At 35.6% G+C, this 27,867-nt stretch overlaps 1 non-coding gene across 1 annotated transcript; it reads right to left on the bottom strand.

Annotated features, from left to right (window-relative positions):
• Positions 1-5,565: 5,565 nt before the first annotated feature.
• LOC141669624 (small nucleolar RNA R71) lies at positions 5,566-5,672 on the bottom strand. Its single transcript, XR_012553892.1, has one exon. It is a non-coding gene; the product is annotated as a small nucleolar RNA R71 (small nucleolar RNA).
• Positions 5,673-27,867: the final 22,195 nt, after the last annotated feature.

The following is a 27,867-nucleotide window of genomic DNA, read 5'->3' on the forward strand; positions in this document are numbered from 1 at the left end:
CTTTTTTTCTTTTTGTTAAATGTGCACAGTGGTCCACCAAGAATCGGAATCCCTACGGTAGGAAGGATCTTGAAGTTGTTCGGATGGAGACTCTTGGCTACATCGAAGGATTCATGTAGCTAGGTGTTTTGCTTCTCTAACTTTCATGAAATGAAACTTATGCTAATTAATTATATCAAAAAATTTGTAAACTTATCATGACAAGTGGTCTTAATTATGGTACTTTAAGGTTGTACGTAATAGGCTGTTGATATTGATGATATACAATGATGGTTGATAATGTTTTGGTAATGAAACAATTTTTTTGCTATATGGATTTTGTGTTAGAGTTGGATATTATTGTGTTGGTTTGATCGGATTACTTATTGTGTTGGCTTGCTGGTGATTTGGTTAACATAGGTAGCCAGTTTTTCTGTTTTGGTTTAGAAGGCATTTGGTATTTTTGCCATTTGGTATGTTATGGGTGCATATAAAACAATCAGTACCTGTCTAATTTTTATGCATATAGACATCAGTTTCTTTAGACAATTTCTTAAAAACTGTTGTTAAAGAGTTACATAAACATCAGTTCTTAAACAAACCTGCAAAGCAGCTGATGTAAAGTTAAAACAAATACATCGGCAAAATTTTAAAAACTGATGTCAAAGAAGGAGAAAGATCATCACCTTTTACATCGCTACAAGATGATGAGTCAGGCATAAACAGACTACAGTTACTATAATGAAACTGATGTTAAAAAAGGGAAAAACACATCAGGTAAGAAACTATAACCGATGTCAAAAAAGGAACTTATATCAGCTTTTATTTAAAACCGATATTAAATATGGATTTAACATCGGTTTTATTTTTATAAATGATGTAAACACTGATTTTTAATTTATAAATTAATAATTGAGGTTCATAATTACATCATATACAAGCTATTTAAAAAAGATTGTGATGCAGTTTCTGTTTAAAAATAGAGAATATACATCGGGTTTTAACCTGGAACCGATGTTAAAGTTGTTTCCAGACATCAGTCCATAACCGATGTCATATGGTGGTACCTTTCTCTACACCCGCATAGACATCGGTCAAGAAAACTTTTAACATTAATTTTTGGCTGATGTCTATTGAAGGTTTTCTAGTAGTGCCTCATGAGTACTACCATCAAACCTGTCAATCTGTGAATATTGTTTGGCACATGAAGGTGCTTGAGTATTTTGAACAGGGTTTTCAGTTAAAACTGATAAAACTCCTGTATTTTTGTTGGTGTCATCAAGGTCTACCCAACATGTAGCATCTCACTAACTTATAATAGTGTTTGGGTGGTGATCACAGTTTCTTGAACCGTGTCACTTAATTTTAGCAAATCTTGAGAAGAGGATTCGAGTTTTTCATTGTACGAAGAAGAAATTTGTAAGATAATACTTGTAAGATCATAATTGAGTGTTGGCAACTCCCCCAAGTAAATGAGGGAGTTTCAAATGATGTACCCCCTTTGTGTGTGCCAACCATATTTCTTCTTTCATCAACTTGAGAGTGCTCAAGTTGGGGTGCAGACTCTTTACAGATTGTATTTGGGAGAATGCTTGATTTATTAAAGACACCTTGTGGAGAAGATGCCTCTAGAGTCTGTTTATTTCCTTCTTTTACAACTGCATCCTTTTGGGAAGATGCAAAGGCGGTTACTTGAGTGGTCAACTCAGCTTTCTTAGTCTTCTTTGGTTTTCTGACCAAGTGAGACTATATTTGTGTTTGTTCCTCACCACTCTCATAAATGAATGTTAGGGGTGCATTCTTTCTCTTCTTTTTACTCACTTCACCCTGTTGAGAGGATGAAGTGGTTGGTTCCCTAGCTTCTAATGGTAGAGAAGAAGTGGTCTCAGTTGTGGAAGGTCTCTATTGTCTATCCTATGTTTGTACTTCCACAAGTGCAGGAGCCATAACTGTACTAGGTATGGCACTAGACCTCATGTCAGACATAGGGTAAGGATATGTTCTAAATTTATCCAACATAAAGTTAGTGAGATTTAGACCTACCTGTACCTTATTCTTTGTAATTAGTGAGCCAAATAGAATTTTTGATACTTGTTTACAGTTGCCTATTTTAGTTCTATCAATATCATTAAGTAAATGTATGTCTGCAACTTTATGATTTAAAGTAGACATAATAAACCTAGGAAATAAGATTTTCTTACCTCTAGTGGCCAAAGGCATTGTGAGCCTTGTGCTAAGTTCTTCCAGGATTAATGCCATGAAGAACACCAGCTTCTGTACTACACCGGATATATTGTCATATCCAGTCTCCCTATAGTTGAATGCCCTCCCAATAGAGTCAAAGAGAAATGACCACTGCCTCGTGAGATGCTTATTATTTAAGCTGGTAATGTTGACCTTATCACTGTAGTTTATGAAATCCATAAACTCGGCTATTTTGCTGTTGAGTTGGCACCTCAACCATGTTGTTTGTAAGGGATGCCCAATGCTTGGTTGACATCATTTGCATCAAATTCCACCTGCTATCCCTAGATAGAATTCATCACTACTTAATTTAAGGTAACCAACTCTACTACCGCTAAATGGTTGAATTTTTAAATAACTTAATACGCATGAACCAGAAAGGAATGACATACAAGTCTAATTATATTCCAAAGTATATTCATGAATCTGGACATACTTTTGATATGCCTATTGGAGGAGCCAAAGTGGTTAAATCTTTAGGAAGAGAAGTTCTTACTTTCAGTCCTGATGGAAAAAAAATTGGATTTCAGGAACTGGGTGATTTGGCACTTGGAGTGTTGTGCAGGACATGCATGTACTATAGTAAGATTAAGTCATATTGACAACCCTAAGATTTAGTTGTATGAAAGTCTAAATTTGTATTTTGTATTGTATTATTTGAGTCTGTAAAAATGTTAAAGATCAGACTAAAGTATTTTCCTGTGAACAGTCTCAAACCTAAGAATAAACTCTAGAAGAAGATCAACACGATCATGCCTCAGAGAAAAGGTAAAGAAGCTTGGAGTTGAATAAATATGTTTTAGGAAATATATTCTAAGTCAAGATATCTAAAAGTCACAGATCAAGTCATATAGAGAAGTCATTCGGGAACTCCATAATGACTTATCGAGAAGTCCAAAATGGCTTATAAAGAAGTCTCAGAGATATCGACAAGTCAAATGAAGATATAAAGATTGGAGATATCGACAAGTCATTTCTACATATAGAGAACTCAGATATATCGACAAGTAAAATGAAGATATGAAGATTGGAGATATCGATAAGTCAATTTCTCATTAGAGATCTCAGAGATATCGACAAGTCAAAATGCATATAGAGATCTCAGATATATCGACAAGCCATTTCTACATGCAGAGATTTAGAGACCTCGACAAGTTAATTTAACTTATAGAGAATTCAGAGACCGCGACAAGCCAAATTCACTTATAGAGAACTCAGAGACATCGACAAGTCAAAACACTTATAGAGAACTCAAAGATCTCGATAAGCCATTATACTTATCGAGATGTCAGTTCTTGTTAAGTGGCATTTATATCCACTTATAACGCTTTGCAAAGCTTTGAATTGGTGTTTTGTACTCGAGTTGTTTGTGTTTTTGATGTGTTTGGTAGTATTTTTTGCATTTCAGGCATAGCTGAAGGAAGAAGGAGATTTAGCATTGTTTTGGTGCTAAATTGGTGTTAGGAAGGAGCCTTGGATGTTCGCCTGTTGATCACCATCAAGAACCAACAAATAAAATAGAAGTATGAAGTTTTTCCAGAAGGTCAGCGCACCTGCGCTGTGCTAGTGCGCGGCCGCGCCGGTTTGTCAGAGATACAGCGCGCCCGCGTTGAGATAGCGTGCGGCCGCGCTAGGTCGGGTTTTCAGAATCCTGTTTCTACTATAATTTTGATTTGCTGGACTTCTGGATTATTTTGGGCTGCTATATAAAGACTCCAAAAAGACGTTTTCATAACAGAGACTAAGGAAAAGACAAGAATAAGACCCAGGAGCACAAATACAATGAAGGAGAAGAAGATCTAGTTTATTCTTGTGATTTTTTGTTTAAGTTATAATCTTGGATGCTAATTTTCTTGTTTGTTGAACCTATTATTCTTGATTACGTACTTTGATTATTATTGAGTTTTATAAAGACTTAGTTTATTATACCATGCTTTCATCGGAACCAGCGGTGATGATGAGTTCGGTTATGAACTAATCGTTATCGTGGGGTTCTAGCGGATTTACTTCTGGATTTCAATAGTTAATTTGTTTCGATATCTTAGTGTGTGGTGATTTTATGATTTCCTAATATTGGTTGTGCTTATTCGTCTTATGAGCGTCGCAAACTTATAAGATAGCGTTTTAATCTCTATTGAACCGAAAGTGAATATAGGGGTTTAGAACTTGCCATGCTAGCATAGTTCATGTATTTGTTATGCATGATTCGTAGGTAATTTTAACCATCTTACTTGCCCTATATAATCATGATTGATAACTTGTGCTTAAACCTTTATATTTTCAAATTCTATGGACATATAGGGTCTCAACATACTTGGTATCTATTCAGCTTCTAACTCTTTTGTGGATGTCTGGTAGTAGGGTATTCGTGCAACGAAAGTTGGCGTTTACTAGTTTCGTGTTATCTGATTAGTTGTCATCACCATTGCATGCTAAGGTTAAGAACAAAGGCTATTGAATGAAGTAGTAATGAAGTTAGATTCCCATGTTTCTCTCATACAAGTAAATCAAAACCTTTTAATCTCTTAGTCAATTGCATGTTAGTTAATATCTTAGTTATAAACAATATCAACTTGTTAATCATCTTAGCATTGAATAATAACCATATCATTGTGGCATAAGTACATTAATTGAAATTAACCTAAACCAGTCTCTGTGGGAACGAACTAGAAATAATTATTGTTTTCGTTCTAACAAGTTTTTGGCACCGCTGCCGGGGAGTCGGTGTTAATTTTTAGTTTATGTGCTTGACATAAGTGGTCGTTAAAGTTCACTGACTCGGACATTTTACTTACTTGTTTGCTTGTTGCTTTTTCAGGTACTCTAGAGAGCGTTTATGCTAACGCATTCTCGATCTCGAAAGATAGCACTGGATAAAGCGGAGGAAGAAGTTTTAGTAGAGGAAGAAGTTCTTTTAGAAGAGGAGAAAGTTGAAGAAGAAGCTCTTGTTGCAATGGGAGAACCAGAAGCGTATACGAAGGCTTTGATGGATTACTCTCAACCGAAGATCAATGATATTTAGTCTAGCATTGTCAGACTAGCCATCGCGGCTAACCCTTTTGAAATCAAGGCTAGCACGATTCAGATGGTGCAGAACTCAGTCCAGTTTTGGGTTCTCCGACGTAAGATCCTAATATGCATATTAGAGATTTCATCGAGATCTGTGACACTTTCAAATTCAACCATGTTTCTGAAGATGCTATAAAGCTAAGGCTTTTCCCATTCTCTCTGAGGGATAAAGCTAAGTGTTAATTGCATTCTCTACCACCAGGCTCTATCACCAAGTGGGAAGATATTTCTCATAAGTTTCTTACTAAATTCTTTCCTATGGCGAAGACAGCTGCAATCAGGAGTGCTCTTACTCAATTTACGCAGCAATCGGGAGAGTCTTTATGTGAAGCTTGGGATCGTTATAAAGAGATGCTTAGAAAGTTTCCTCATTATGGGATGTCTGACTGGATGATTATAAATTGCTTTTATAATGGTTTTGGTGCGACTTCTAGACCCATGCTTGATACAGTATCAGGTGGAGCCTTATGGGCTAAGAGCTACGATGAAGCTTATGATTTGATTGAACTGATGGCTGCTATTGAATACCAGAACCCTTCTCAGATACTAACTCAAGGCAAGGTAGCGAGAATTCTGGAGGTAGATACAACTATTGCTATAGTTACGTAACTTAAGGCTTTGACGATGAAGGTGGATTCTTTGGCTAATTATGGAGTTAATCAAATCATTAGTGTTTGTGAGTTTTATGCTGGTGCGCATGAGACGGAGCAGTGTGTTATTTCTAGTGAATCAGCTCAGTTCTTGAGCAACTTTCAGAGGTCGCAGCAACCAGTTTCAGCCACCTATCATCCCAACAACCATAATCATCCTAACTTCAGCTGGGGCAACACTCAGAATGCGGTGCAACAGCATTATCAACAGTATACATCAAAGCAATACAACCTTCCTGGTTTTCAGCAACTGCAATATGCACCAAGATAATAACTCCAAATACAACAATCTAATGAAAAATCTGAATTGGAGGAGTTGAGGCTCATTTGCAAGAGCTAAACGGTTTCTATCAAGACCTTGGAGAATCAAATTGGACAGATTGCCAATGCCTTGCTGAATTGACAACCTGGTACACTCCCTAGTGACACAGAAGTTCCAGGCAAGAAGGAAGCAAAAGAGCAGGTTACGGCAATTACATTGAGGTCTGGGAAGGTTGCAGGCTAAGAAAAAGCTCAAGTTCCAGAATCTGAAGATGTGGTTGAAGAAGAAGTGCAGAAGGAAGAAGAAGTGGAGACAAGGAAGAAAACTGTGAAACACACTCCTCCTGAGGGTAATACAGGGGAGAAACAGGTCTATCCTCCACCTCCCTTTCCTAAGAGGTTGGAGAAACAAAAGCTGGATAAGCAATTTGCTAAGTTCTTGGAAGTTTTCAAGAAACTTCATATCCACATACATTTCGTTGAAGCTCTTGAACAAATTCCTAGTTATGCAAAGTTTATGAAAGATATTCTCTCTCGGAAGGTGAAGCTTGATGACTTAGAGACCGTTGCTCTCACGGAGGAATGCAGTGTTGTGCCACAACAGAAGTTGCCTCTGAAGCTTAAAGATCCCGGGAGTTTTACTATTCCTTGCACCATCGGAAACTTGTCATTCGATAAGTGTTTATGTGATTTAGGAGCTAGCATCAATTTGATGCCTTTGTCTGTCTTCAAGAAGTTGGACTTATCTGATCTTAAGCCTACTTATATAACCTTGCAGTTGGTCGATCGTTCTATTACATATCCACGAGGTATTATAGAGGATGTCTTGGTCAAGGTGGATAAACTCATCTTTCCTGTTGCCTTTGTAATTCTTGATTTCGAGGAGGATAAGAAGATTTCCATAATCTTGGGAAGACCATTCTTGGCTACTGGCCGAACCTTGATTGTTGTGCAGAAGGGTGAGCTCACTATGCGAGTACTGGATTAGGATATGACTTTTAATATTTTCAATGCCATGAAATTCCCTAATGATAACGAGGCGTGCTTTAAAGTGGAATTGGTCGATTATGTGGTTACTTTAGAAGTTGATCAAATGCTAAGGTCTGATGCCTTAGAGAAGGCCTTATTGGGAAATTTAGATAGTGAAGATGATGAAGGTGATGAACAGTTACAGTTTTTGAATGCTTCTCCTTGGAAGCGAAGGTTGGATATGCTTTTGAATCTCTTGGATTGGAAGAGCTGAAAAATTCTCCAAAGAGCCTCAAGCCATCTATTGAGGAAGCTCCTACACTCGAGCTTAAACCATTTCCTGAACACTTAAGGTATGCTTTTTAGGTGATGCATCTACTTTGCCTGTTATTATTGCATTTGACCTTCTAGTAAGTGATGAGGAAAAGCTCTTAAGAATTCTGAGAGAGTTCAAGTCTGCAATTGGTTGGACTATAGCAGATATCAAGAAAATCAGCCCTTCTTATTGTAAGCATAAAACTTTGCTAGAGGAAGGAAGTAAGTCGACTGTTGAGCAACACAGAAGGCTAAATTCGATAATAAAAGAGGTTGTGAAGAAGGAAATTCTCAAGTGGCTAGATGCAGGGATCATCTATCCTATTTCCGACAGTTCTTGGGTGAGCCCAGTTCAGTGTGTGTCGAAGAAAGGAGGCATCACCGTGATTGCTAATGAAAAGAATGAGCTCATTCCTACTCGAACAGTCATGTGGTGGAGAGTTTGCATGGATTACAGGAAGCTGAACAAGGCCACGAGGAAGGATCACTTCCCCCTTCCTTTCATTGATCAGATGTTTGACAGGTTAGTTGGGCATGAATATTTTGTCTTCTGGATGGCTATTCGGGTTATAATCAGGTTTGCATCTCTCTAGAAGATCAGGAAAAGACCACCTTCACCTATCCATTTGTTACATTTGCCTTCAGAGGAGTTTCTTTTGGGTTGTGTGGTGCACCTGCCACATTTTAGAGATGCAAGATGGCTATTTTCTCTGACATGATTGGTCAGAATGTGGAGGTGTTCATGGATGATTTCTATGTGTTCGGTGATTCTTTTGACGAGTGCTTGCAAAATCTTGGCACAGTTCTTAAAAGGTGTGTTGAGACCAATCTGGTTCTCAACTGGGAGAAATGTCACTTTATGGTGCAACAGGGCATCATTCTTGGGCACAAGGTCTCTAGTAAAGGTCTTGAGATGGACAAAGCCAAGGGGGGTCATTAAAAATCTTCCTCCACCAATTTCAGTTAAGGGAGTCCGCAGCTTTCTTGGTCATGCGGGTTTCTATCGGCGGTTCATCAAGGACTTCTCTAAAATCTCTAAACCCTTGTGCAATCTTCTAGAGAAAGATGTCCCCTTCAAGTTTGATGACGAGTGCCTAGCTGATTTTGAGAGCTTAAAGAATTTGATTACGGCACCTGTCATAACTCCACCGAATTGGGATGAGTCGTTTGAAATGATATGTGATGCAAGTGACTATGCAGTTGGAGCAGTTCTTGGGAGAAGGAAGAATAATATATTTCATGTGGTCTACTATGATAGTAATACCCTCAATTGTTCTCAACTGAACTATACTACTACTGAGAAGGAACTCTTAGCCATTATCTACGATTTTGAGAAGTTTTGATCTTATTTGCTTGGGACGAAAGTGATAGTTTTCACTAAACACGCTACGATTCGTTATCTCGTCTCGAAGAAGGACTCGAAGCCTAGACTAATTCGATGGGTTCTTTTACTTCCGGAATTTAAGTTTGAGATCAAGGATAGAAAGGGTACTGAGAATCAAGTTGATGATCATCTCTCTCGTTTAGAAGATTCAAGTGCGACTTCACAGGATAAGATATTGATAAATAAGTCTTTTCCCGATAAGCAAATGTTTGGGGTGCAAGAAGAGGAACCGTGGTTCGCAGATATTGTGAACTACCTTGTGAGCAATATTATGCCTCCAGACTTGTCTTCTGCTCAAAGGAAGAAGTTTTTTCATGAGGTGAAGTTATACATGTGGGATGAACCATTTTTGTTACGGTAAGGAGCTGACCAAATCATCAGGAGATGTATTTCGTACAGCGAGACGGAGGGTATCTTGCGAGACTGTCATTCGACTGTCTATGGAGGCCACTATGATGGAGAAAAGACAACAGCTCGTATCCTTCAAACAAGATTCTTGTGGCCTACATTGTTTAAGGATGCGCATCGGTTCATTTTGAAGTGTGATCGCTGCCAGCGTGTTGGTAATATGTCCAAAAGGAATGAGATGCCTCTTAATGTGCTTCTCGAGGTTGAAATCTTCGATATTTGGGGAATTGACTTCATGGGGCAATTTGTCTCATCTTGCAGTAATCAGTATATCTTGCCGGCGGTTGATTATGTCACAAAATGGGTGGAAGTCAAGGCTTTGCTGATGAATGATGCAAATATGGTGCTCCACAAACAGATATTCACGAGATTTGGGACTCCAAGAGTCATAATCTATAACGAGGGATCGCATTTCTGCAATTACAAGTTCACTGCTATGATGCAAAGATATAATTTGAATCATCGCATTACTACAGCCTACCATCCTCAGACTAATGGTGAAGCTGAGGTATCTAACAGAGAGATCAAGCGTATTCTAGAGAAAGTTGTATGTTCATCGAGGAAGGATTGGTCTTTGAAGCTGGATGAAGCTGTTTGGGCGTATCGAACAACATACAATACTCCAATAGCCATGTCACCTTTTCAGTTGGTTTATGGTAAGGGATGCCATTTTCCTGTGGAGCTCGAACACAAAGCATATTGCGCTTTGAAGAAGTTGAACCTTGATGCAGTTTGTAAGAAAAGGATGCTTCAATTAAATAAACTCGATGAGTTTCGAATTCAAGCGTATGAGAATAACAAAATATATAAGGAGAAAGTCAAGAGGTGGCACGATAGGGTTTTAGTGCTCAATTCATTTGTGCTGGGGCAACAAGTTCTTTTCTTCAACTCTCATCTCCGTCTTTTTCCTGGGAAATTAAAGTCGAGGTGGTCAGCGCCGTTTGTTGTCAAAATTGTGTTTCCACATGGAGCGGTGGAGATTTTTGAGAATGATCCAGGGCAAGCATTTAAGGTGAATGGACAACGTTTGAAGCATTACTATGGAGATACGACAAACCGTGAGGTGGTTAGTGCCGTTTTATTGTCCACTTGATCTCGGGATTCTATGTCAAGCTAGCGACGTGAACCAAACGCTTCTTGGGAGGCAACCCAAGCTTGTTGTATATTAGTAGAAGATAGAAAGAAGAAAACAAAAAGGAAACTCCAAAAAAATCAGAAAAATGAAAAATTCGATGCCAACTACACTAGTACGGCGCGTGATGGGAAGCGGGGCGGCCGCGCTAGTATGCGGGACAGCCGCGCTGGAAGTCCAATAACACGGCGCACCCGCGCTGCCAGCGGGGCGGCCGCGCTAGGTCCCTGTACCCGATTTTTTTTAAAACAATATAAAAATACACACAAACACAAAACCACCCGGATTTTGTTCTTCCACTCCCCTAATTCTACTCCAAATCAATTTCTAAACCTACCCATTACCCCCACTAACCCACACTCATAAACCACTTCTAATTCTAAACCCCAATCTCTATATATATACACAAACATCCATACAACCATCTCCACCATATTCATAATTCTCAAACACATAAATCTCTCTATACACTCTATTATTTTCTCTTATTCGAATTCAATGGGACCCAAGAGACAAAGAACTCAAGTTAGCAGAATCAGCACCGATTCTTTAAGTGTTGGGGGTGTGAGGCCTAAGTTTTCTACTCCAGAGGCTGAAGTGGAGTATGCGAGGCTGTTGACGAAGCCGATTGTGAAGGAGAGGGGTTTTCTGCCATCGGGTAAGTATGTAAGTTGCTTGAGATGATTTTGGAGATGGGTTGGGTTTCTTTTTGCGAGTCACCTATTGTTGTACCTATGAGTGTTGTTCACGAGTTCTATGTGAACGGTAAGGCGGATAAGAATGGTTTTACTGTGGTGAGGGGGTTGACAGTGGATTACAATGCTGAGGCTATTCGGAGGGTGATCAACCAGCCCGAGAGGAGGCCAGAGCAGGAGGATTGGAATGCTAAGACGGGGGAGGATTTTAACTTGGACTTGATTTTTGCTATGTTGTGTGTGCCATAGACTCATTGGAAGTTCAAGAGGGGCACGAACGAGTATGCCACTTTCCCAGCCTCATACATGAACAGGTTTGCACGTGCATGGAACTCTTTTATTTGTGCAAACATCATGCCATCTGCTCACGTGCTTGATGTTACTGTGGAGCATGTACTGTTATTGTGGGGGATTCTACAGAGAGATTATGTGGATCTTGGGTCGGTGATTTATCAGGGTATTCTGAGGTTTCTACATGGGAGCACTATGGGTCTATTCCCTATGCGTCGATTGTGACGAAGCTTTGTGTGGCGGTTGGAGTTCATTGGCCCGCACACGAGCAGCTTCAATTGTTGAGCGCTCCCATCGACAGTTCCACGCTTTTGAGTATGCAGGAGTGGTACGGTGGGAAGCCGGATGAAAAGGGGCTTGGTTACACTTATGATCACTTGCCAGGTGAACGACCAGCTAATCAGACATATGCTGGTGGTTCGACTCAGGCGAGCAGGGCAGCATGGAGATATCAGTTGGGTGAGGCCGGTCCTTCACAGTCGCAGCATCAGAAGGAAGCAGAGGATAGTGCTGGTTTGGGTTCAGTGCAGTATAGGCGCTTGGCGAGGTGGATGGATACGATGCATGACATCCATAGTAGGTTTACACAAGACCTTACTCAGGTGTTGGGTACAACATTCAGAGCCACAGGAGTTGACATCCAGTGGCCAGTTTTCGGTGAAGATTCTGTGTACCCGCCTCCTGACACTCCACCCGCGGAGGGTGATGATCCTGATTCCGAGTAGGTATGCCTGCTTCCTTACTATTACCTTCACTGAGGACAATGAATATTTTAAGTTTGGGGGTGGTAGTTAAGGAATATGTTTTTGGTGTGTGTCCATTTAGTTGCATATTCATGATAGTTTAGTTCTTATAGTTGCATATTTGTCATGTTTTTTTTTATTTTGCATGATAGTATGTTGCATGTAGTTTCATGAATTTGTATTATAACATGATCCCTTAGGTTAATTTGCTGAATGATTTATGATATTGATGACAGTGTAGTGATGTCATATATAGGGATGTTAAGTCCTATCGAGTTGATTTGCATGCTAGAAGCAAGAAAATTTTAGTAAGTCTTAAAGGTTGCTTGTATGCTAGATCATGATCATGGTTTGTTGTTTGTCGAGATTTAATCACTTGTTTATAATTAGAATGTATGATATTCTCTTAGCGGCAAAATAATATGGATTTTTAAAAATTAGAGAAAAATATTAGATTTCATTGCTAGTTATTGTGGCTAGGTGTCAAAAGGCTAGTACCTGGCTCATTTTATATGAGTAGTCTAGGGTTGAGCGAGATGGAGCGAAACGCACTCGCTCAGAATTTAAAAAAGAAGAAAAAATGGAAAAAAAAAGAAAAGAAAAAATATGTGTTGTGCATAATTGATCATGAGTGGGCTCTTTAATACTCGAGTTATTAAGTTCTTAGGGGACTTTGTGCCTAGTGACCTAAGACTTTTATAGTGTGGGATCCACTAACCTAACGCTCGCTATAGAAGTATTATTGTATAAGTCTTTTGTGGACCTCACTTATTGCAGGATCAAATAAGCATATATGTGTTTGTTTTGTGTTATAAATAAAAGCATGAATCCTTATATAACTCCGATAAAAATTGAAGAGTTGTCAGTCATTTTGAGTTTAGCGTATATTCTATTTATAACCTTGAGATTGCCTTGATGAGTAGTGAGTCATGGTTATTGATCTAGTTTCAAGAGTTGTTAGGTCCCAATATGTTTGTAGAAGGGGGGTTGAATACAAACTATACCGTTTAATCGAATAAAATATGGAATAAAAAAAGTGAAACAAAATTCAAGTTAAATAAACCTATTATTAAACTTGAAAGGTGTTACAACAACGGTATCGTTTACAAGGGATTAATCTCAAATAAATTATTCCAAATCCAGAATAAATTCCACATGAACTTTTTCTATTTTTGAAATAAAAAGGATCAAATGCTAAATGCAATTTTATATTAAGTTCTAGGGATTTTGATCCGCTAGATAGTTACACAAGAACAAGAGAAGGATTTCTAGTGGTTTAGATTTAACAATAAATACTAGAAATTAATGTCCTGAGAAATTGCAATAAGTTCTCTGCTTTTTCTTTGTTCTGTGTTCTTCAGTGTTTGTTGTGATATTCAATGCTGTCTGTTGAACATCAGCTGCTGCTCTTTTATATTCAATCAACCTTTGATTTTAATTGGCAAGATAATCCTGTTAGCTCTGCAAGACAATCCTTTTAACTGGTAGAACTTTCGGTAGGACTATTGATTGAACTGGTAGAACTTTCGGTAGGACTATTGATTGAACTGGTAGAACTTTCGGCAAGACAATCTAAAAAGGCTTGGAAAGACTTTCGGTATGACAATCCAATCGTCATACCAGTTCAAATATTTATCTTGCTGACTTAATTTTGAATATTAAATTAAAATCATTTATGCATAATATTAATTCAGAATTAATTAACCAATTAATTCAATTAATCAATAAATTAATATTTGCAGATATAATTTATTTTCTTAGTTAAATTGTATGACTTAATTAATTAATAGAGAATTAATATTAATCTTGAACAGCAACCACTCTTCTGACAATCTTCTGAAAATCACTGAAACTTATGAATCCATTTCACCACTTCAATTTGACACTCGATGTACTGTCTGGTTCATGAATGACTAACATATGTGATCTTTCTTCATGTCTTGATTTTCTTCAGATTAAATCCCTGTAATTAATTGATACCCTGACGAGATCTCTGCCACTTGATTAAATCCACAATCTTGATTTATATCACTGAGGCTTGATCAATTTCTTGAGCTTCTTCCAGTGAATAAAGTCCTCAAGTCTGTAGAAGAACAATGTTACTTAATCCTTTGACATATGTTACTTTGAGAGATCTCTCTGACGATAGAACCACTATTTACTTGTTACATCCTTATTTGAGTTGAGTTAAATCCTCGAATAAATAAATATGCTATGACATATGCCTTTCAAGAGTGCATCTATTAAGCAATTGCACACACGCACGTTTCTACCTTGTGAGTTGATTTGTGGGGTTTGATTGAACTTGTGCGAATAATTGCATTTGTTGATATGTTGTGTGTTGGTTGGTTAAGATATTCTATTGGAATCATTGCATTCATGTAGGTTGCATTCATGCATTTTTATTTTTGTTCTTTGAGTCTGTTTATGCTTGAGGACAAACATTGATTCAAGTTTGGGGGTGTGTTAAGTGGCATTTATTGAAAGAGATATGTTCTAAGTCCAATCATGTATGAGAATTTAGGAATAACTTTTATGTAATCTGTTTTGATTTCATTGATATTAATAAAAGACTTGTTTTGTTTTTATTGCGGGCTCTATCTACTTAAATGTTTAAATAAGATATACCACAGTTTAGAGTAAAACTTTTTATGGATTTTGATGAGATCATAATAATGAGACCTAAAAGATGATAACTCTAAACTTAAATAGTTCATGGTCGTAGGATTACTAACTGGTAATTAATAATCCGCAAAGATCGGTACATACTATGCTTGCTTCATTATGAAGGATGTCTGTTCTCATAGACATTTGTGTGGTGACACTATAGCTAGTATGTAGGTGCTTATTATAGAATAAGTTCACTGAACATGACTCACACAGCTGAACAACTGATGGAGTTCACTCATGTGTCAGCAGTTGTTCACATAGTGATAGTTGTACAAGTATCCTTAGACTTGAAGTCATCATAGTCATCTTGTGTACACTGAACTATGCTTTGGTTTAGTTCTTAGTCTCAAGGGACAATTATAAGGGCTCTACTGGGTATAGGAATTTGTACACGAAGATAGTGTATGATCAATAAAGGATCTACCCCTTCCAGTGAAGGAAGAGAATGTTCAATGCTGATCCACTTATTTTAGTTCAGGAATCTCTGGCCAGAGTGAATGAAATTAGAAAGGAGTTTCTAATTTACATTAAATAGAACTAAGCATAGTGAATGGGAAAGCAAGTGATTAAATAAGATAGGCTTGACACAAGTTCCATGCCTTATATTTAATCGTGATATTGCAGGGTAGAAGGAATTGATTGTACGGTAACTACTCACTGAATAGGTTCTTGGTATTCTAAGCAGTGAATTCGTATTATCCGGATAGTCGCGATATGCTGAGAAATATCCCTCACGATGTAGAATAAATATGATTAATTAATTAATCATATTTAATAAATTAGAAAATTTATATAAATAATGATAAAATAGTTTTATTATTATTTATTTCTACTACCGGCTTAATATTGAACCTACAGGGTCACACCATAAAAGAGAATGATTTAATGGTGGAGGAATTAATTAATAATGGCTGATAATTATTTATTTATGAAATAAATAATTAATTGGCAAATTTAATAATTGATTAAATGAGATTTAATTGATTTTTAAATTAATTAAGAAAAGGTTCTTAATATTATTAATTAAGAATTTAATTTTTGGAAATTAAATCAAGTGAGAGAATTATTTCTAAAGAGTTTAGAAAAAGGATTAATAATTAAAAGGTATTTTAATTATTAGTGAGAATAATAAATGGTTAATAAAAATAATATTTTATGGGGAAATTTTTAGCTGAAAATTTTGCCTATAAATATACTATTATAGACCCTATTTTTGCCAAAAACCAAAAAGATTTACAAAATCCTAATTCTCTCCATCTCCTCCTCCTTCATTACATCGTTTTCTTGGTGGATACCGGTGGAGTGCTTCACACTTGAGGAGCAGCTGCTAAGGATCTCCGTTCATCGTTCTTGGATCGCTATTAAAGACCTCCATCTTCCATTAACGTAAAGCTTCTTAAGGTAAACATACTGAACTACGAATTAAATATTATTTTTCGCATGGATCCTGCGGAGGGTTTCGGTTTTTTTAAGATTAAATTTACGTTTTTGTTGCGTTTATGTGCTAAAAACCCTTCAATGGCATCAGAGCTACTTGCGAAAAGTTTTTAATTCGTTTATGTGTTTAACTATTTTCGATATATAAGCATGTACATGATTCGCCATGATTTGATGTTGATAAAATATGCTTATATATGTATGGTTTTGAATATATGATATTCATGTGAGTTGTATAATCATAAGATGATTATGTAATCTGTATATATACTGATATATACATGATTTATGTTTGTTCTAATTATGAGAATCATATTAGATACGGATTCTGAATTGGCTGCTGCAGATTTGCTGAAATCTAGGTCTAGTGTCCGATTTACGCAAACGAATACCCTATTCCATAGGTAAACGAGCGTCTGAACAAAACTGATTGCTAAAGCTATCAACGACTTGTCTGTAAGGCGTTTGACATCGTTTACTGCCCGTAAACAGTGATTATTGTTTTTCTGATTTGATTATGATTTTTCTGATTTTTGTCATATTTTCTTTTTATGATTAGATCATGAATAATATGATATGTTAAGATCAGATTGTGTGTTTTAACATGCTTTTATGTGTTGTATGAGCATGGTGGATGGTTATGGCCTTTCGACCTTAGTGTAATGGTTTTGGTTTTGGTTTTAAATACGACGTGCATGTCGTCAATCTTTATAATCATAAATCTCGAATGTAACTCGAGTTATTCTTGTAAGTTCATTAGATTAGTTTTACTTTAAATCATGTAATGTAATTGAAGACTCAAGAAGGCTATCCAATGGAGGTGATATAAAGAAGAAGACGAGGCATACAAGAAGTCTAAACAAAGAAGAAGACTTATGTAATAAGTAGTTGTATTTATTTCCATCACCATATTAGATTGACCTTGATCTTTATCATGAGCTTGATAAAGATCACATAGGATGGGGCCATAACCAAACACATTTACTTTATTGCACTTTACATTTACTTGTTTATTTAATTTTATATATGAGATATATGCCTATGTTTACCATGCGATGATAGATTTAGGTGAACTTAAATCAATATAAGGCGTACTCTAGAAAATCTAGAATATGAATCATTTCTTGACTTAACAATAAATATTATGAATACGATCATGAGATTCTTGTGTTTATGAAACACGTAATTGAATATGAATTTTCAATATTGAGAGAAAGGATGATTCTGTCAACAACAGATTTCATTCTGTAAGAAAGGGTTATTAAGTGACGCCTCTTGACAATGCTCCACCTGATCTGGGAATCATCTGATTATCGATTATTGATTTGAAATATTTAATTTAAAAGGAATAATCTCTTTATAATATGATTATGATTGTAACGTAATATAATCCCTCTAAAATTAAATAATATCAAGTAGTAATTGGCCAATGACACAACGGGCTTGTGTCGGCCATAGCCTTCCAACATGGTAGAAAGCGGTTCTTATTTTTAAATCATTGTCGTTTCGTGCTACAGCCGAGTGCTTTGATTTCAAAATAAGAAATACTTGTATATTACATAGAGATGTGTACATTGAATTAGAATCTAAAGGTCGGTACGTGCAACATCCGTGGGCCGTTGGAGACTGATTCAATTTTACGTAATGTTGGGTTAGACGTGACTTAGAATATTGAGTATGTCGTGTCACAGCCGTGACTCAATTATTCAAGAGGCTAAACTTATATTAGGGAATAACATAAGATGTAATTGACAAGAGTTGTCTGCCTATTGAACATCACATGATGTTTCATGTCACAGCCGAGGTTGTATGATGGAATGTAGGATCCCTATTCCCACTAGCATTATGAATGCTTAATTTTCACATAGGGGGTTGAAAAAAATTAGATAAGCTAGTGGGAGACACTTATGATTAAAGACCCGATTCATATAGTGTTTTGAAATGAAATTGAATATTTGCTAAGTGTTGTTATGTGTTTATCATTTACAGATTTACTATATTCGTCATGTCTTCTGCACTATCACTCCGGAGCATACTAGATGCTCACAAGTTGACTGGTCCTAATTTAGCTGTTTGTTTTCACTGTAACAAGTTGGGGCACTGGAAGAGGAACTACAAGGTTTACCTTGCAGAATTGAAGAAGAAGAAGGGTAGTAAGACTGCCGATTCTGATTCAGGCATGTTCATGATCGAAGTTAATATGTCACTAGGTCAAATTTCTACTTGGGTATTAGATACCGCCTGTGGTTCTCATATTTGTAATTCATTGCAAGGACTAAAGGGAAGTAGGACAAAAAGATGAGGTGATTCTACATATGGGCAATGGAGCAAGGGTTGCGGCCATATCTGTAGGATCATTTAGTTTACATATGCCTACGGGCAGGACTATTATTTTGAATAATTGTTATTACGTTCCCTCTATTGTAAGGCATATTGTTTCTATTCCTATATTGGATGTGGATGGTTTTTCATTTATTATTAAGAATAATGAATGTTCTATCCTTAGAGATAATGTTCTTTTTGGACGTGGCATTTTAAATAATGGTATGTATGTATGTGACGTAGAGCATGATTTACTTCAGATTGAACAAACTAATAAAAGAAAATGAGATGATGAAAATATGACCTATTTATGGCACTGTAGGCTAGGTCATATTAGTGAAAATAGACCGCGGACATTGCATAAGGAAGGGTTACTTGACCCCTTTGATTTTGAATCATATCCTACATGCGAGTCTTGTCTATTGGGTAAAATGACCAAATCTCCATTTAGTGGACATGGAGAGAGGGCTGCAGATTTGCTAGGATTGGTACACACAGGTGTATGTGGACCAATGTCTACGCAAGCCATGGGTGGATTTTCGTACTTCATTACTTTCATAGATGATAGATCTAGATTCAGACATGTGTATTTGATGAAACACAAGTCTGAAGCCTTTGAAAAGTTCAAAGAATATAAACATGAAGTGGAGAAACAAACCAAACACAGTATTATAACTCTTCGATCAGATCGAGATGGTGAATACTTGAATGGAGAGTTTCTAGATAATCTCAAAGAAAATGGTATAGTCTCCCAGTGGACTCCTCCATATACTCCACAGTTAAATGGGGTATCTGAAAGGAGAAATCGAACTTTGTTAGACATGGTTCGGTCCATGATGAGCTATGCGAATCTTCCAGTATTCCTATGGGGTTATGCACTGGAAACCTCAGCATATTTACTGAATAAGGTGCCTTCCAAATCTGTTCCTCAAACACCATATGAGATATGGAAAGAAAGGAAACCGAGTCTTAAACACGTTAAGATTTGGGGATGTCCAGCTTATGTCAAGAAAGTTGACCCAGATAAGCTGGAATCTCAATCCGTAAAATATAATTTTGTGGGATATCCTAAAGAGACTTTAGGGTATTACTTTTACACCGATCATCGGGTGTTTGTCTCCAGACATGCTACCTTCTTGGAAAAGGAGTTTATCCTTGAAGGAAGCAGTGGGAGCAAAATTGAACTTGATGAAGTTCAAGAAGCACAAACTACTACGGATTAAGTGGAAATACCTGTACAGACTGAACAACCTTCTGTGGAACAGCCCATTCGTAGGACAGGGAGAGTGTCTCGCCAACCTGAGAGGTATTATGGCCTTGTCATTGAGAATGACAATGAGTTGTCAATCATTGATGATGATGACCCTGTGACCTATAATGAGGCTATGAGTAGTGTTGACTCATAGAAATGGCATAGTGCCATGAAATCTGAAATGGAATCTATGTATACCAACCAAGTATGGACTCTGGTTGAGGCGCCTGAAGGTGTTAAGCCTATTGGGTGCAAGTGGGTATACAAAAGAAAGATTGGAGCAGATGGCCAGGTGGATACCTATAAGGCCAGGCTCGTGGCAAAAGGATTCAAACAAAGGCAAGGGATTGACTTTGATGATTTTTTTTGCCTGTAGCCCTGTTAAAATTAATTCGGATTTTGCTTGCGATTGCTGCTTACTACGACTATGAGATCTGGCAAATGGACGTGAAAACAGCCTTCCTCATTAGGGAACTTGAGGAGGAAGTGTATATAACACAGCCAGAGGGTTTTCTTTCCAAGGGAAATGAACACCTAGTGTGTAAGCTGCTGCGAACCATATATGGTTTAAGGCAAGTTTCTCGTAGATGGAACATCCGTTTTGATGAGACAATCAAAGAGTTTGGTTTTATCAAAAACATAGATGAACCATGTGTCTACAAGAAGGTTAGTGGGAGCGCGGTAACATTTCTTGTATTATATGTGGATGACATACTTTTTATAGGAAATGATATACTGATGCTACAATCAGTCAAAGTATGGCTATCAAAGAACTTCACCATGAAGGACTTGGGAGAAGCATCCTACATTCTCGGTATGAAGATCTATAGAGATAGATATAGAAGAATGATAGGTCTTACCCAGGGTATATACATCCAGAAAGTGCTTAAAAGGTTTAGCATGGAAAACTCCAAAAGAGGTCTCATACCGATGAGCCATGGAGTATCCCTTTCCGAAAAAATGTCTCCTAAGACACCTGAGTAAAGAGAGCGTATGAGTAAGATTCCTTATGCTTCAGCAATAGGATCTATCATGTACGCGATATTGTGTACAAGGCCTGATGTTGCTTATTCAATTAGTGTGACGAGCAGATATCAGTCCAATCCAGGTGAAGACCACTGGAAAGCAGTGAAAAACATCCTTAAGTACTTGCGAAGGACTCAGGACATTTTTCTTGTTTTTGGTGGTGAATCTGAGTTGAAAATAGAGGGTTATACTGACTCTAGTTTTCAATCAGAAAGTGATAGAAAATCCATGTCAGGGTACGTGTTTACTCTGAATGGTGGTGCGATTAGTTGGAAGAGTTCCAAACAGTCTACAACGGCTGACTCCACAGCGGAAGCAGAATATATAGCTGCAAGTGAGGCTGTAAAAGAAGCCGTTTGGATGAGGAAATTTGTTTCTGAGTTGGGAGTTGTTCCTAGCGTTGAAGAGCCTATTGTGTTGTATTGTGATAACAACGCAGCAATAGCACAAGCCAAGGAACCTAGGTCTCATAGAAATTCCAAACATGTCCAGCGGCGCTTTCATCTGATTAGGGAGATTGTTGAAAAAGGAGATATCAACGTCGAGAGAGTTGACATACAAAACAACGTAGCAGATCCACTCACAAAGCCACTTTCTCAGAGTCACTTTGATCGTCATAAAGACAAGATGGGTATTATATACCAGAGTGATTGGCTTTAGTACAAGTGGGAGATTGAAAGAGATATGTCCTAAGTCCAATCATGTATGAGGATTTAGGAATAACTTTTATGTAATCTGTTTTGATTTCATTGATATTAATAAAAGACTTGTTTTGTTTTTATTGCGGGCTCTATCTATTTAAATGTTTAAATAAGATATACCAAAATTTAGAGTAAAGCTTTTTATGGATTGTGATGAGATCATAATAATGAGACCTAAAAGATGATAACTCTAAACTTAAATAGTTCCTGGTCGTAGGATTACTAATTGGTAATTAATAATCCGTAAAGATCGGTACATACTATGTTTGCTTCATTATAAAGGATGTCTGTTCTCATAGACATTTGTGTGGTGACACTATAGCTAGTATGTAGGTGCTTATTATAGAATAAGTTCACTGAACATGACTCACACAGCTGAACAACTGATGGAGTTCACTCACGTGTCAGCAGTTGTTCATATAGTGATAGTTGTACAAGTATCCTTAGACTTGAGGTCATCATAGTCATCTTGTGTACACTGAACTATGCTTTGGTTTAGTTCTTAGTCTCAAGGGACAATTATAAGGGCTCTACTGGGTATAGGAATTTGTACACAAAGATAGTGTATGATCAATAAAGGATCTACCCCTTCCAGTGAAGGAAGAGAATGTTCAATGTTGATCAACTTATGTTAGTTCAGGAATCTCTGGCCAGAGTGAATGAAATTAGAAAGGAGTTTCTAATTTACATTAAATAGAACTAAGCATAGTGAATGGGAAAGCAAGTGATTAAATAAGATAGGCTTGACACAAGTTCCATGCCTTATATTTAATCGTGACATTGTAGGGTAGATGGAATTGATTGTACGGTAACTACTCACTGAATAGGTTCTTGGCATTCTAAGCAGTGAATTCGTATTATCCGGATAGTTGCGATATGCTGAGAAGTATCTCTCACGATGTAGAATAAATATGATTAATTAATTAATCATATTTAATAAATTAGAGAATTTATATAAATAATGATAAAATAGTTTTATTATTATTTATTTCTACTACCGGTTTAATATTGAACCTACAGGTTCACACCATAAAAGAGAATGATTTAATGGTGGAGGAATTAATTAATAATGGCTGATAATTATTTATTTATGAAATAAATAATTAATTGGAAAATTTAATAATTGATTAAATCATATTTAATTGATTATAAATTAATTAAGAAAAGGTTCTTAATATTATTAATTAAGAATTTGATTTTTGGAAATTAAATCAAGTGAGAGAATTATTTCTAAAGAGTTTAGAAAAAGGATTTTCAGAATCCTGTTGTTACTATAATTTTGATCTGCTGGACTTCAGTATTTTTTTGGGTTGCTATATAAAGACTCTAAAAAGACGTTTTTCATAACAGAGACTAAGGAGAAGACAAGAAGAAGAACTAGGAGCACAAATACAACAAAGGCGAAGATGATCTAGTTTATTCTTGTGATTCTTTGTTTAAGTTGTAATCTTGGATTCTAGTTTTCTTGTTTGTTAAACCTATTACTCTTGATTACGTACTTTGATTATTATTCAGTTTTATAAATACTTTGTTTATTATACCATGCTTACATATGAACCCGCGATGATGATGAGTTCGGTTATGAACTAATCGCTATCGCGGGTTCTAGCGGATTTACTTATGGATTTCAATAGTTAATTTGTTTCGATATCTTAGTGTGTAGTGATTGTATGATTTCCTAGTATTGGTTGTGCTTATTCGTCTTATGAGCGTCGCGAACTTATAAGATAGCGTGTTAATCTCTATTGAAGCGAAAGTAAATATAGGGGTTTAGAACTTGTCATGCTAGCATAGGTTCATGTATTTGTTATGCATGATTTGTAGGTAATTTTAACCATCTTACTTGCCCTATGTAATCACGATAGATAACTTGTGCTTAAACCTTTATGTTGTCAAATTTTATAAACATACAGGGTCTCAACATACTTGATGTCTATTCAGCTTCTAACTTTTTTGTGGATGTCTGGTATTAGGGTATTAGTGCAATAAAAGTTGGCATTTACTAGTTTAGTGTTATCTGATGTTTTCATCACCATTGCATGCTAAGGTTAAGAACAAAGGCTATTGAATGAAGTAGTAATGAAGTTAGAATCCCATGTTTGTCTCATATAAGTAAATCAAAACCTTTTAATCTCTTAGTTAATTGCATGTTAGTTAATATCTTAGTTATAAACAATCTCAACTTGTTAATCGTCTTGGCATTGAATAATAACCATATCATTGTTGCATAAGTACATTAATTGAAATTAACCTAAACCAGTCTGTGTGGGAATAAACTAGAAAGAATTATATATTACTTGCGAACGCATATAATTGCGTGAATATTAGCGCGTGTTTTCGTCCTAACAGTTTTCTATACAACAAACTGGAGATCTCGATATAAACCTCAAGTACAGAACGCAAACAAGTTAAAGATTCAAGATTATCAATCAACAAACGATATAATCACTTCGATTGAAGTCTACAAAAGCAGCTTAAAGAGTGCAAGATCAAGTGTCAAGATTAACTGACAAATGAAAGTCACAGACCTAAACAATTTGCAAAGATTCACTAAGCCATAAATGGAAAGCTTTAGAGATAACTTAAAGTAGGGTTTAGTACATCTCATTGCATGTTGTGTAAACCTTAATCTATAAAGTAAACATTGGTCCTTTGCTTTTATGTGTAACAAACAGATCTAGATTTTCTTGTACTCTCCCAAGATAGAAGCTGAGTTCTTTACTTACAAAGAACCCAGAAATTTGTAGCAAGACATACTTAATTTTAATACAAAGTTAAGTGAGTTTTAAAAATAATGTGTTTGTTGTGCATGTTTTATTAATTATGTAAAACACAATATCTCTACAAATTAATCTGCTTTGTTCACCATCCATAAAAGGTTGAAAAAGTCTAAAAATATCTAAAACACATTCACCCCCTGTGTTGTATTCAATATCTAACATGGAGAATTACATCTACATGACCTCAGAGCTTCTGTTTATCAGAATGATGAATCTACGGAGGAGCTCAAGAATATCACACAAAGAATGGAAATGTATGTAAATGTTCTTGAAGGTCAACTACTCAGGAAATTCCTTGATGAAGCTACTTACTGTACTGAAGTTCAAGATTAAAGATAAAGTCTGGAAGCACTAACTGTAAGATAGATTATTTGCTTGTATTTTTACATTTAGATAGTTTTGACATCATAAATTATGCACAAGTTATGGGGGATTATTAGAAAAATTGATGATATCAGCTTATAAACTATCAAAGTTTATTATCAACATTTGATATCAGAATTTAGCAGAAGGTGACGTCATCAGCATTTGCTTATCAGTGATTGACATCAGTATTTAGTCACTTCGGCTAAAAGTCAGGAGATATCGAAGAAGGAAAGGATTTGAAGAATACAAGTCGGTGAATGACCTTACTTCTTGTAGCAATCAAAATAAAGATATGTTTTATGATTCCTTATTGTAATAGAATAGGATTCCTTATTTGATTGTGTAGTATATAAGCACATATTAGGTTTACACTGTATGTGTCGCGTATTGATATATCTTTTGTGTAACCTAGAAGCTCTCAAGAATATCTGTTCATCCTTTGAGAGATACTTTTGTAATCAGTTTTCAATTATTCAATACAAAACTGTTTATCATGTTGAGCACTTATTTCGATTTGTCTGCATAAATTGTATTCACCCCCCTCTACAGTTGTATTAAGGACCTAACAAATACCAAAACTCTCACTAATGAGAGATTACAGTCAAACTAAAATTACGAAATAAAAAAAAGCCTTAGATCCACAAAACGAAACCATAAAAACAAGATAATTCGGACCCCTCAAAAAATGAAGAAACATACGCTTGATTAGAGAAGATAGAAAATCTGGATGCTCTAATAATTTTTTATCTAAGCATTATTTTAGAAAAAATGATACAAAATCAAGATTTAATATGTTAGATATATTTGTGATATCTTCTCTAATAATGATTTGTGTTTAGTTTTTAAATCTTAACTAACAGGACAAATTAGGACTTAACTGGAAATCAGTACTTATACTGAAGTCAGAACTTAAGATATCAGAATTTAGGTTATCAGAACTTAAGTTATCAGAAAATATTTATCAGGAGATAATATCAGGACTTAAGAAGACATTCAGATGAGGAAGACGACTAATTGAAGGAAAGAAGATTAAGGCAAACACAAGAAGAGATATGCATGGAGAAGAATTCTATGAAGAATTTTATACTTGAAAGAAAAGATAACTAGTTGATATATTTTAGGATGCAGACTTATGTTCGATATCAATTAGAAGTTTATCTTGTAACTGTGTGTCTATATAAACACAACATAAAGTTTACACTATAAGTGTTATCATAATCGAGAATATTATTCATTGTAACCCTAGCAGCTCTCGTGATATTTGTTCATCACTGAGAGAGAACAGTTCCATTGTAATACTGTTTCATTAATAATATTATTCTGTGTTTCATACTTGTGTTCTTAATTCGATTTGATCGTACTAGACACTGTATTCAACCCCCTTCTACAGTGTGTGTGACATAACATAACAGAAAAGGTGAAAAGAATAAAAGAAAATAAAGAGAGTAGGGCTTTTCACCGGATAAAACCGATGAAAGCCCCGACGGCGGCTATATTTGAGAAAGAGAAAATGAGGTTAAAGAGAAAAGAGAGAGTAGAACTCTATATTCTTCTTTGCACGGCTAATACCTTTATATAAGTGTGTGTATATATATATATGCCATTACTCAATGAAGAACACTTTTATATAGAGAACCGTAAAAAACCCTGGATTCTATAATAAAATCTCATCATAAATTATAGAATTTTATTTTAAAAAATATAAAATTTGATACTAATCTAGAATAATTATTATATTTGAATATAATAAAAAAATTAACAATTAAAATTTGAAAAAAAATGATTTTAAATTTGATTCTACAGTGGAATAATTTTGAATAAGTGTGATTTTACTATAGAACCGGTTTAATCTTTTTCATTAAATTTAAATGATTTTTTAAATCAAAAAATTGTGTAACTTCGCTTTTTAACTTTGTAATTAAAATTTTTAATTATATATGATGAAAAATAAAATAAACAATATATTTTATATTTCTAAATAATGATTCTCTATATAATAAAGTTCTTTATGGAGTGCTACCCCACACACACACATATATATATATTAATTAGATTTATTACCCGTGTATTAATAAAATTTATTGTACAAGTAATAAATCTAATTATTATTATATATAGGGGGTTGTCCAAATAAAAATAACCTTAAAATAAAAACTAGAAACAAGCCCAACCCATTGTAATTTAGCCCAACACACAACGTCGTCCCTTTTGTTAGCGACCCAGTACTCTCCATTATCAGTGTTCATGACATAATATACAAAATATATACACACAACATAATACACAAAACATATAAACACAAAACTAATCAGCTACTAATTCATTCTTCTATCACTGATTCATCGTACTTAAACATAAAATCACTAAAACTTTATTATAAATCATCGATTTAGTTAAATTGTTCCCCAACTCTTTTGAAATTGAACTGAAATCACTATTTTATATTGCACACATTATGAAATACCGGGTAAACGCTAAAATCACTAATTTTTCTTACAGATCTGACTAATATGTGCTATAAAAATCACTAATTTATATTGTAAAAATTACTAAAAATTGATACAGGGTTATTACATATTAAAACATAGCTATTATAACACTGTCTCCTATCTCTCTGTCATCACCTTAAATCAGTTCATTATCGTGACTGTGTAACAACCATAATATCAAACAGAATTCACTAATTATAATTATTAATACAGTGATTACTATGCGTAGAGAAAGGTGGGAAAAATAGAAAGGTTATCGGAAAAGAAAAGTTTAGAAACATGAAGGGGAAATATATAGGTTAAATGGAGAGGAATAGGCATGAATAGCCGTGGCGATGAGAGAGTGTCTGACGGTGATGGAGGTGATGGCGATGGGATAACGAGGTAAGTTGAAGTGTGAGATTTTATGGGAAGAATAGAGGGGTTGGGTACACTGAATTGAAAATAAGATGGGTAGATAGTACTAAACAAGAGTGTTTCTAGTTTTTATTTTAATGTCAATTTATATTTAATTATTTGTCTATACACACAAACATTTATACAAATGAGAAGACGAAAACGTTTGGATTACGCCTTTCAAATCGTCTCAATCAATTTTTCTAATTTTTTTAATTTTTGAGTTAATAAATATCAAAAATTATAATTACATCATATTTTTCGAAATATATTATTATATTTACTCAC

The sequence above is a fragment of the Apium graveolens genome, chromosome 6 (genome assembly GCF_009905375.1).
Source record: "Apium graveolens cultivar Ventura chromosome 6, ASM990537v1, whole genome shotgun sequence".
Lineage (NCBI taxonomy): Eukaryota > Viridiplantae > Streptophyta > Magnoliopsida > Apiales > Apiaceae > Apium > Apium graveolens.